This window comes from Palaemon carinicauda, chromosome 13 (assembly GCF_036898095.1).
Source record: "Palaemon carinicauda isolate YSFRI2023 chromosome 13, ASM3689809v2, whole genome shotgun sequence".
Classification (NCBI taxonomy): Eukaryota; Metazoa; Arthropoda; class Malacostraca; order Decapoda; family Palaemonidae; genus Palaemon; species Palaemon carinicauda.
In genome coordinates, this window is record NC_090737.1 from 35,469,846 (window position 1) to 35,482,254 (window position 12,409).

A 12,409-nucleotide genomic window follows, 5' to 3' on the forward strand; every position below is an offset into this window, starting at 1 on the left:
GTCCTGATGGAAGGTTCCTATAAGTAGCTTCCTAGGGTATATTTGACTACAGTGATATTCCCAGAGAATTTACCTTTAGATCTCCAGGATTCTAACTCCTGGCGCGAATATCCTTAAAATTTCTCTCGAGGATATCGCATAATATCAGGGGACGTATATCTTGATAAGACACAGCAATCTTCACCCCGAATAGCGTTTTCGCTTCGAGGGGGAAAGTGGCAAAAATAGAAGGGGAGCCGTTAACAAGGTACCCTTCCTCCGTTACTACCTTGAGTATCTAGATGGCCCCATCGTCGCCGCCATGTTTTATTCCTTGTAGTGTTGAGCAAGGTGCTACAGATATAGTAGTTTCAGGAGGGATCCTGCCAAGGCCTTTTCTATAACAAGGAGGGCGGGTCCATCAAGACGACAAGGCTATCTCAGCCAAAAATAGATTTTTCGCTTCGCTCAAAATCCGTTTTTTGGGCTCAGGCCATGTCGTCCTGATGGAAGGTTACCAGAGCATTATTTAGAAAGTACTGTATCTGTGGATTTTCCAAATGTGCCTTAACCTCAGGGCAATTCATTTAGACCATAGAGATATATGGCGTTACCATTATACGTTATTACTTCTAATCATGGACTATGTTAGTGCTTCCTGCCCCCTGCAGGAAAGAGTCATACTAGACTTAGGAAAAGTCTCGAGGTTTGCATATACCATATGAAGAAACGTAGCAACAAGAGCATACGTGTCTCATTGTATACCAAGCCAGTCAAAGTTTGTACTCTAACACAAACAAAAGTTTATATGAGCCAACATAGCATCCAGAGCATACAGGATTTGCTGTATGCAAAATCAGACAAGTTTGTATCTGTGTAGGAACAAAGTACACGTAGGCAGAGAAAAGTTGTACTCATGTTAGAACAAAGTTATTCATTTTGTTCACATGTCCATATGCAGATTATTAAGGGTTAAATAATACTCTAGCATATCTTTATTAATTCAAATTTGGGGCGAAATAAGACGCAAATACCAATCAAATATTTATTGGTAATGAATAAATAGCAATTCAATATACATAACATAGCGTTAATATAGTGCTAATGAATGCAAAAGAAACATATCTAAAACAGACAAGTCCAGAAATGATTATTTTTCACCTGAAAGGGAACATAATTAATGCCACAAATTGAAAATTTAATAATTTTCTAATATGCATTTCTGTGAATGACTGTCTCTTCACACTTTTTGTTTAAAAACATATGGCACAAGTGTTATCTCTATGTTTCTTCACCTTTAATAACTGGAACAGTCCATAGTACCACCTTGGTGACACATATCTTTTCATGTTGCACACTAAGTGTCAACACTTTCACCCGATTCTCAACAGTCCCAATCAATTCACTGTTCCTCGCAGCGCTAAGCGACAGGTTTTAGCACGCTACCTGCGCCAGCACATACCGTTTCAACTCTTGCATTTGCTTCGCGTAGTGTTTAAGAAAAGCTCTGGATGACTTCCATCCAGTATACGAGTGAAGACGCTCAAAGTCCATGTATTGGAAAAAGTTCAATGACGAAGCAATTTTTCTGGGATCATGACCTGCGGGTGTACTGTCAGGATCCGCTCTGCGAATGAAATAGGTGATCTTCGCCCTTAGTCGTTTTAGGGATAAGTTTGACCGCGAGGTTTCTCCTTTAAAGAGCTGTCCTCCCCTGAAGTCTGAAGTTCTACGAACATAGACCTTTAGACATTCCACTGGACACAGCGAGACATCTTCCTTCAGAGGGCAGATTCTCCAGGGACCCCACTTTTTGGTAGGTAGCTCGTTCTTGGCGAGAAACGTTGCGTCAGGAAAGAGATTCAGTTCTCCCACTTCTGTGAACTGAATATGGCCCTCATATCTAGAGTGGGCCACTATTTCACTAAATCTGGCCCCCGAGGCATGAGCAAACAAGAATATAACTTTCTGGGTTAAGTCTTTCAGAGAGCAATCCTCATTGTTCACTGTTGAGGCAAAGTGTAGGACCTTATCCAAGGACCATGAAATGAGCTTCAGAGGTGCTGCAGGCCTAAGTTTAGCACAAGTCTTAGGAATCTTGTTAAAGATTTCATTGGATAAGTCTACTTGAAAGGCGTAAAGCAGAGGTCTAGTCAAGGCTGACTTACACGTTGTTATCGTGTTGGCTGCTAAGCCTTTTCCATGAAGGTGAATAAAGAAGGATAAACAGAAATCTGTTGATCTCTTTTGGTCTTCTTGCCTTGACGAAAGCAACCCACTTCTTCCAAAACGACTCATATTGTCTTCTGGTAGATTTAGACATATTCTTCTAAGAAGTCTATATTGTCTCTCAAAATCCCAAACCTTTTCTTAACTGCTAAAGAGAGAAAATCATGAGATGAAGGATTTGGGTTTTCTGCGATGAAGCGAAGACAGTCGACTTCTGTGCTTGTTTAGTCAGTACCGGGTCCGGCAGGGGGACCAGCCTCAGCTTTAGTTCCAATACTAGAGGGAACCAATTGCTCTTCAGCCACTTGGAAGCCACTAGAGCTGCCGTTCCCTGGAAGGATCTCGGCTTGTTGAGGACCTTCAACAGTAGGTTGGTTGGAGGGAACAGGTAAATGCAGGTCCATCTGTTCCAATCGAGGGACATGGCATCCACCACCTCCGCTAGCGGGTCCTCGTATGGGGCCACATAACGAGGTAGTTTCTTGTTGTCGCTCGTCGCGAAGAGGTCGATCTGCAGTCCTGGGACTTGACGTAAGATGAAGGAGAATGATCCTGCGTCTAGGGACCATTCTGACTCTATCGGCGAGAGCCTGGATAGAGCGTCCGCCGTCACATTGCGGAACCCTTGAAGGTGAACTGCTGATAAGTGCTATCTCTTCTTCTCCGCCAAGCGGAAGATGGCCAACATCACTTGGTTGATTTGGGGTGATCTCGAAGAAGAGGCTGGAGATTGCATGATTAATCCAGATAAATGAGCGTAAATACGAGAGCAACAGGGAAAAATCACCGAGCTATAGCGCTACACGAATAGGAATAAAACATGGCGGCGACAATGGCGCCATCTAGATACTCAAGGTAGTAACGGAGGAAGGGTACCTTGATAACGGCTCCCCTTCTATTTTTGCCACTTTCCCCCTCGAAGCAAAAACGCCATTCGGGGTGAAGATTGCTATGTTTCGTATCAAGATATACATCCCGATATTATGTGATATCCTTAAGAGAAATTTTAAGGATATTCGTGCCAGGAGTTAGAATTCTCTGGGAATATCACTGTAGTCAAATACACCCTAGGAAGCTACTTATAGGAACCTTCGATCAGGACGACATGGCCTGAGCCCAAAAAAGCAATGAATAACACTAGGGAAAAATAAAGATTGCCATGGAAGGCTGAATAAATTTTCTACATAATCCATAAATGAAATGTATAGGTTTTGTCAGAAAGAAATTGAGTAATAATAGAGCAAAGATGGACAATACATTTATATCTTTACGTTAAAAGTTCATGATCAATTTCATGAAGCAAGACCGGTGGTGATAGAGAACGAACCCGTAAACAGCTGAAGCAAATCTGGCAACCATCAACCATATAATTTATAGCACAAAAAAGCATTCTTATTCAGCTTCAGAGGATGATCAGCAAGTTAGGTCCTATCTGACGCTCTATGGAAAGAGTGCTGTGAAGTTTCTGAAATATTTCAGCGTTGGGGTGGGACAAAGCCGAGACAAATTCAGTTGTGCCTATGTTGTGTACAGACGCATTCTTATTCAACTTCAGAGGATGATCTGCAAAAGATTGGGTCTTATCTGATGCTCTACAGAAAGAGTGCTGTGTGGAGTTTCTGAAATATTTCAGCGTTAGGGTGGGACAAAGCTGAGACAAAATTTGGTTGTGTCTGCTGTGTACATGCAAGGGAGCTAGATCGTTCAATAGAAACTTTAGTATTTCGAGGCTCTGAATAAAACCACCTGCCTAAGTCCATGTAAATAAAATAATTATACTTTATAGAGTGGTACAGAAGCACAACATGAGACAGTGAGTAACTATGACACACACCCAAGAAACAAGACATTTGCATGTGAATATGCTTACACCATCATAGACAAAATTGTTAAGTGGGACTCACAAATAGCAGCTTTAAGAAAAAAATGAGCGAAAATATTTCAAAATAAAAGAAGACATGAATTACCTCGTAGTTTACAGATAACAGTTTCTAGTCCACTGCAGGACAAAGGCCTCCGTTATGTCTATATTCATGTTAGGGGTTTAGCTAATTTTCATTACCACTCTTCCACTGCAGATTAGTGATGGTGGGAGACTTTAGTCTGATAGCTCACAGCAAACTAACATAGTATGGGTGGCATTAGTAAAACTTTGCTGACCATGGCGATACGCAAACCCTTTGACCACGTTAAGGTAGAAGTTTAATGATAAGTGTTATATAAATACAACAAATATGGAAATACTTTAAATATTTTTAAGCCAACAGGTGGTATATTATGTCATGGTTGAAGATTAATAATGATAGAATTTTTTATAGAATAATTACCAAATATATTAAGAAAATGGCATAGCCTATAAATAGGATATAAAAGACCCATGTGAAGTTTTGGCAAAGTTTAGTAATCTTTCCCTTAATGAGAGGCTATTTTTCGCTGTTGAAGCCCTTGGGCTTATAGCATCTTGCTTTTCCAACTAGGGAATTGTAGCTTGGCTAATAATAATAATAATAAAAATAATAATAATAATAATGATAGTGATAAACGTCAAGCTTCAGGAAAAAAATGTAATAGTTTAAAGCTTTAAAGGCCGCTCATGAATGGCAGGGGGCAAGGGAGAGTGACACTGCCCTATCGAGCAAGGCAATACCCTAGAGACTGACCATTATATATATATATATATATATATATATATATATATATATATATATATATATATATATATATATATATATATATATATATATATATATATATATATATATATATCCATCCATCCATATACCAAGGCACTTCCCCCAATTTTGGGGGGTAGCCGACATCAACAAAGAAACAAAACAAAAGGGGACTACTCTCTACGTTCCTCCAGCCTAAACAGGGACTCAGCCGAGTTCAGCTGGTACTGCTAGGGTGCCACAGCCCAACCTCCCACAATTCCACCACAGATGAAGCTTCATAATGCTGAATCCCCTACTGCTGCTACCTCCGCGGTCATCTAAGGCACCGGAGGAAGCACCAGGGCCTACTGGAACTGCGTCACAATCGCTCGCCATTCATTCCTATTTCTAGCACGCTCTCTTGCCTCTCTCACATCTATCCTCCTATCACCCAGAGCTTTCTTTACACCATCCATCCACCCAAAACTTGGCCTTCCTCTTGTACTTCTCCCATCAACTCTTGCATTCATCACCTTCTTTAGCAGACAGCCATTTTCCATTCTCTCAACATGGCCAAACCACCTCAACACATTCATATCCACTCTAGCCGCTAACTCATTTCTTACACCCGTTCTCACCCTCACCACTTCGTTCCTAACCCTATCTACTCGAGATACACCAGCCATACTCCTTAGACACTTCATCTCAAACACATTCAATTTCTGTCTCTCCATAACTTTCATTCCCCACAACTCCGATCCATACATCACAGTTGGTACAATCACTTTCTCATATAGAACTCTCTTTAAATTCATGCCCAACCCTCTATTTCTTACTACTCCCTTAACTGCCCCCAACACTTTGCATCCTTCATTCACTCTCTGACGTACATCTGCTTCCACTCCACCATTAGATGCAACAACAGACCCCAAGTACTTAAACTGATCCACCTCCTCAAGTAACTCTCCATTCAACATGACATTCAACCTTGCATCACCTTCCCTTCTCGTACATCCCATAACCTTACTCTTACCCACATTAACTCTCAACTTCCTTCCCTCACACACCCTTCCAAATTCTGTCACTAGTCGGTCAAGCTTCTCTTCTGTGTCTGCTACCAGTACAGTATCATCCGAAAACAACAACTGATTTACCTCCCATTCATGATCATCTTCGTCTACCAGTTTTAATCCTCGTCCAAGCACTCGAGCATTCACCTCTCTCACCACTCCATCAACATACAAGTTAAACAACCACGGCGACATCACACATCCTGTCTCAGCCCCACTCTCACCGGAAACCAATCGCTTACTTTCATTTCCTATTCTAACACATGCTTTACTACCTTTGTAGAAACTTTTCACTGCTTGCAACAACCTTCCACCAACTCCATATAACCTCATCACATTCCACATTGCTTCCCTATCAACTCTATCATATGCTTTCTCCAGATCCATAAACGCAACATACACCTCCTTGCCTTTTGCTAAATATTTCTCGCATATCTGCCTAACTGTAAAAATCTGATTCATACAACCCCTACCTCTTCTAAAACCACCCTGTACTTCCAAGATTGCATTCTCTGTTTTATCCTTAATCCTATTAATCATTATTCTACCATACACTTTTCCAACTACACTCAACAAACTAATACCTCTTGAATTACAACACTCATGCACATCTCCCTTACCCTTATATAGTGGTACAATACACGCACAAACCCAATCTACTGGTACCATTGACAACACAAAACACATATTAAACAATCTCACCAACCATTCAAGTACAGTCACACCCCCTTCCTTCAACATCTCAGCTTTCACACCATCCATACCAGATGCTTTTCCTACTCTCGTTTCATCTAGTGCTCTCCTCACTTCCTCTATTGTAATCTCTCTCTCATTCTCATCTCCCATCACTGGCACCTCAACACCTGGAACAGCAATTATATCTGCCTCCCTATTATCCCTATTACACTGATCATATATATATATATATATATATATATATATATATATATATATGATCAGTGTCCAAGCCCCCTCTCCATCCAAGCTATGACCAAGGAGACAATGGCTGCTGATGACTCAACAGATAGACCTACAGGCTCCCCCAAACATCCCATCCTTAGCTCACAGGGATGGTGAAGTTGCAGCGACCAAAGAAACTAACAAGTTTGAGTGGGACTCGAACCCCAATCTGGCGATTACCAGTCAGGGATATTACCACATCGCCCAACATATTTAGGACACTAGTCATTTATTCTCGACTAGTGTACACGACCCATCAAAGGCCAGCCTAAGTAGGATAATTAGATAGATATACACGCGTGCTCACATTTAACGCTTCCCACCCCCTCTCCCTTTCCTAACTACAACACGGCAGTTTGGGCAATTTGTGGGAGACTGTTGTTTACTTAGTGTCTACGCCGGGGGTACCAACTGTTACCAAGGTATGACTACTCCCTCCTCCCCTGCCCGAGGGACAGGATGGGAGAGTAGTCATACGTTTGGCAAGGTCACTCAGCGTGATAGGAAAGACCTCAATGCATTTATATTAAGTTTATAGTTTGCATTACCTTACTTTTTAATAATAATAATAATAATAATAATAATAATAATAATAAAATTCTCCCTTATGTAATAAAAATAAGTGCCTGGCTCTATAATATATATATATATATATATATATATATATATATATATATATATATATATATATATATATATATATATATAAAATTTTAAGTAATTTTTATTTTTCCTAACATACTTACCGAGAATTACTTCCTTAGGAGGGTCCTTGACCTCTCTCAATCTCGACCAAGATTTCCCGCGCTACCCCCCCTATCTCGCTCCCGATAGTTTCTACCCCCCGCCGCCAGGATAAGTCCTGCGGGCCCGGATTAGGGCAGGTCACTGCTTTTCCCGGGTCAGGATCTCATTAAGTTCTCCGTTTAGCCCGACCCGGCAATGGAAGAATGGCACTCGGGGACGGAAGGGAGGGCCATTACCCGGAAGTAATTCTCGGTAAGTATGTTAGGAAAAATAAAAATTACTTAAAATTTTTGATTTGTTCCAACACGAATACTTACCTCGAATTACTTCCTTAGGAGACTTATACTTTAGGAGGCGGGAGAGCCATTCTGCCACTTGGTTAGGCACATGGTGCCTGGAGGGCTACGTAATGCGGGGGTACAGAGAGCGGATAGGGGGGTAGCAGCGGAAACCTTACGCTTATAATTTAAGGCTTACCTCTTGACATCTTCTCTACTGAGTCTTCTCCTGAAGAAGTAGGGACGAGTCTATTCACTGTTGGGGACGTCTTCCAGCCAGCCACTACACAGCTTGGAGGGCGGCGATGACTGTCCCAATGGAGAATCCATCCAAAGACTTTCTTGAGTAGTCTTTGAGGTAGTGGGCCGTGAAGGTCGACTGGTGTGACCAAGTGCCGGCCTGCAGGATCTGCCCCACTGCCATATTTCTCTCAAAGGCAAAGGAAGTGCTCAGGCCTCTGATGTCATGGGGACGGGGAGTGCCTGGTACTGCCACCTTGTCTTCTTCATAAGACCTAGTGATGACTTGTCTCAGCCAGAAGGAAATAGTGTTCTTGGACACTTGCTTCTTATTAACGCCTGAAGAGACGAAGAGGTTCTTGGCACCTGGACGGAGATGGGCCGTCCTTTCCAGGTATTTCCTGATCGTCCTGACTGGGCATAACTTCAGGTCTTCCGTATTGCCTGTCTTGGGGATGGCCGGAATTGAGAAACCTTCAAACCTCGGGTCCCAGACTGCTGGGTTCTGAGTCTTTGCTACAAAGGAGGGTACGAACTTGAAAGATACCTCCTTCCACCCTTTGGAGTGTGCCACGTCGTAGGAGAGACCGTGGATCTCACCTACTCTCTTAGCCGAAGCCAAGGCTAGCAAGAAGACTGTCTTGAGGGTGAGATCTTTGTCCCCGATATCTCTGAGTGGTTCAAAGGGCGGACGACACAACATTTTCAGGACCTTGGCCAGGTCCCATCTGGGCACTCTCCTGGCTTGGGGGGGACAGGATTGTTCGAAACTTCTAATCAGCATCCCTATGTGTCTTGAGGTCCCCAGGTCGATGCCTTTCAGGAGAAAGACTTGGCCTAAGGCTGCTCGTACTCCTTTAATAGCCGGGATTGACATTCCTATTTTATCCCTAAGGTACACGAGAAAATCAGCTATGTCAGGGACCGAGGCTTTAAGAGGTCTTATTTGTTTTGTCGCGCACCATTTCGTAAAGGCGGCCCACTTCGCCTGGTAGACTACGGTAGAGGATTTTCTTAGGTATAGGGACATCCTCTTAGCTGTGGAGGAGGAGTACCCCTCCTTCTTCAGGAGTCGCTCGATAGTCTCCAGGCGTGAAGGCGAAGAGAGAGAGGGTTGTCGTGGAACTTGAGGAAGTGCGGTTGACTCAGTAGATCTGACCTGGGGGGCAGAGGCCATGGCGGATGGCTTGCCAGGTCCTTCAGATCCGCGAACCACTCTCTCTCCGGCCACCAGGGCGCTACCAAAGTCATCTTTAGGTTTTGGGAGGTTCTTACTCTGTTGAGCACTTGCCTTAGCAGCGTGAAGGGGGGAAAGGCATAAACGTCCAGGTTGTCCCACCTGTGCTGGAAGGCGTCTTCTAGGGCTGCTCCTTCGTCTGGTACCGGGGAGCAATGAACCGGTAACTTGGCGTTGAGCTTTGTTGCGAAGAGGTCTATCACCGGGGAGCCCCAGCATTGAAGGATGAGTCTGGCCACTTCTGGTTGTAGGGACCATTCCGTCCCTACTATCTGACCTATCCTGCTGAGGCCGTCGGCTAGCACGTTCCTTTTCCCGGGGATGAACCTTGCTAGCAGTGTTACCTGGTGCTCGTCCGCCCAGTGCAGGATGTTTACGGTGAGGTCGCACAGTTCCTTCGACTTCATGCCCCCTTGTTTCTTGATGTAGGCTACCACCGTGGCGTTGTCGCACATTAGGGCCACGGTGTTTTCCCTTCAACCGACTTGCAAAGTGCAGAAATGCCTTTTGTACTGCTTTTAGCTCCAGGACGTTGATGTGGAGTTGCTTTTCGGTCTCCGACCAGGTCCCGCTTGCTGTTTCCTCCCGCAGGTGGGCTCCCCACCCTAGGCTGGAGGCGTCCGTGAACAGGAGAAACTCGGGGGGACAGGACCCGAGGGGCATCCCCTTGAGGGAGTTCGACTGGCATCGCCACCAATTTAAGGCTGCTTTCGTGTCCGGAAGGACTGGGATCGATGTTTTCTGAGAGCCTGTCTGGGACCATAGCGCCTTGAGGTTCCATTGTACGGGTCTGAGCCGTATCTTCCCTTGGGGGACTAGCTTCTCCAATGAGACCAGATGGCCTATCAGCCTCTGCCAGTCTTTCGCTTTCCTGGGAAGCCCCGACAGGAACGGCTGAATGATCTTGACGAGGTTCTGTATCCTGTCTTCCGAGGGGAAGGCCTTCCCCTGCACGGTGTCCAACGTCATCCCCAAGTACCCCATTTTGTTGGATGGAGTTAGGTTCGATTTCTCCAGGTTGATAATGATTCCCAGACTCCTGCAGAAACGGAGGAGGTCCTTTCCTTGCTCTTCCAAGAGGGCCTTTGAACTGGAAAGGAGCAACCAGTCGTCCAGGTACCTGATGAGGCGGATACCTCGTTCGTGAGCCCATACTGAGACTGTCGCGAAGACCCTCGTGAACACTTGAGGGGCCGTCGACAGTCCGAAGCAGAGGGTCCGGAACTGCAGGATCTGGGAGCCCCATTTCACCCGGAGGAATTTCCGACTCGACGGGTGGACCGGAATTTGGAAGTACGCATCCTTGAGGTCGACCGACTTGTTGAGGGCCGACAGGTCTATCACCGGTCTCCACCCCCCCGTTGCTTTCTCCACCAGGAACAGGCGGCTGTAGAAGCCTGGCCCTGGGAGAAGGACTTCTTCCATGGCTCCCTTCTCCAACATGGAGGAAACTTCTTTTTGCAAGGTAGCCCTTTTTAACGGGTCCCTGGGAGCTAACCATTCTGTTTGGGTGGCTGGAATAAGAGGGGGTGAATCCGCTATGAAGGGGATCCTGTAGCCTTCTTTCAGGACGGACACCGTCCAAGCATCCGCCCCATGCGTTTTCCATGCTTGCCAATAGGGTCTGAGGCATCCCCCAACCCGAGGCTTGGGCGGGAGTAGGGGGGCCTCTCCCTCTACCTTCTCCTAGAGGGGCGGCCTGATCTGCCCCTTTTCGAGGCGGAGTAACCCGACCTGAAGGAGCTGGCAGAAGCTGTAGCTCCCCTGCGGGAGGGCTGTGGAGTTGATGTCCAGGAGGAGGCGGGGGCGTCCCTCCTCGAAGAGCTGGGGATAGCCTGAGGGGTCACGGCACTATCCGAGACTGACCTCCTATAAGGAGGCCTCCTGGAGGATGTTTGCTTGGGGACGTTGGTTTCTCTCCTCTTGGACACCTTCTCCATCAGCACTTCTAATTCCTTCAACGGAAACAGGGACTCGCCTCCTAGGGGTAGGGTGCGAATCACTCGCGCCTCTCTGTCCGGGATTTTTCTTGACACTTTGGAAAGCACTGTGTCCCGCTTTCGAAGGACCCAGTTGGCCGTCAAGGAGAGTGCCTGATACGCCATAAATTTGACGGCTTTCCCCCCGGAGGTGAGAAGGTCTGACAGGAGACCTTGTTGTTCCGGGTCGTCGGGGTCTGTGGAGGCCTGTTCATTAACCAACGTGGAGGCCCACCAGTCCAGCCATGAGGAGACGTTAACCATGTCTCTCGACATCTCCTCCATCATGCCGGCTTCAGAGGCCAAAAAGGACACAGGGGCTGAACAGGCCCTTTCGTCCGAGCCGCCTTGTCCTAGGATATCCACGGCTAGGTCCACTCTACAGGGGCCTGGGCGCCGCCCTTCCGGGATATAAACTTTGCCCTGTAGTTTAAGACCCTGGAGGAGTTTGGAGGCACTCTGGGACTTGGGGGCCTCCGCACTGCTGGCCACCAAGTTGTCGATGTACTCCTGTCCCAGTACTAGGTCTGGGGCGAGAGGCAGGGCCAGAGAGGACTTCGGAAGGACGTCCCGGTGCGTATATCTCAAGAGGCTCGACCTCCAGGCATTCACCTTCGGCGCCGAGGGTTCCGGAATTCCATGGATCCTTCTGACGAGGCCTACCACTCTTCTGTAGGCGGAGTCCTCCGACGGGGAAGCCTCGCCTCCGTCGACCGAGGCCTCGGCTTGGCGGAGGGGAGCAGTGCTTGGGTGGTAAACTGGCCGCTCTCTACTAGGTCCCAGGGAGGACGTCCCGCAACCGTAGGGCGCACCGTACACGGTTGGGTCTCGCCGTAGGGCGGGTGCCACCGACTCCGGGAGGCCTTTCGACTGGCCCAAGGCTCTGGAAGCGGAGGACACGGTCCCGGTGGGAAGACCCGACCCCGGAAACCGGTCCTTCCTGCTCGACGCCCGACCCAGCTGGGCTGGTTCGGTCGGGCTGTCTTCTCGGAAGCGCGCTTCCTCCCGCCGGGCGGGGTGAACCGGAGGCCTCGAG

At 46.6% G+C, this 12,409-nt stretch overlaps 1 protein-coding gene across 1 annotated transcript in view; it reads right to left on the reverse strand.

The window, feature by feature from the left end:
* LOC137652281 (rifampicin phosphotransferase-like) overlaps positions 1-12,409 on the reverse strand; it is a 455,498-nt gene that overhangs the window by 98,713 nt on the left and 344,376 nt on the right. The window lies entirely within an intron of this gene.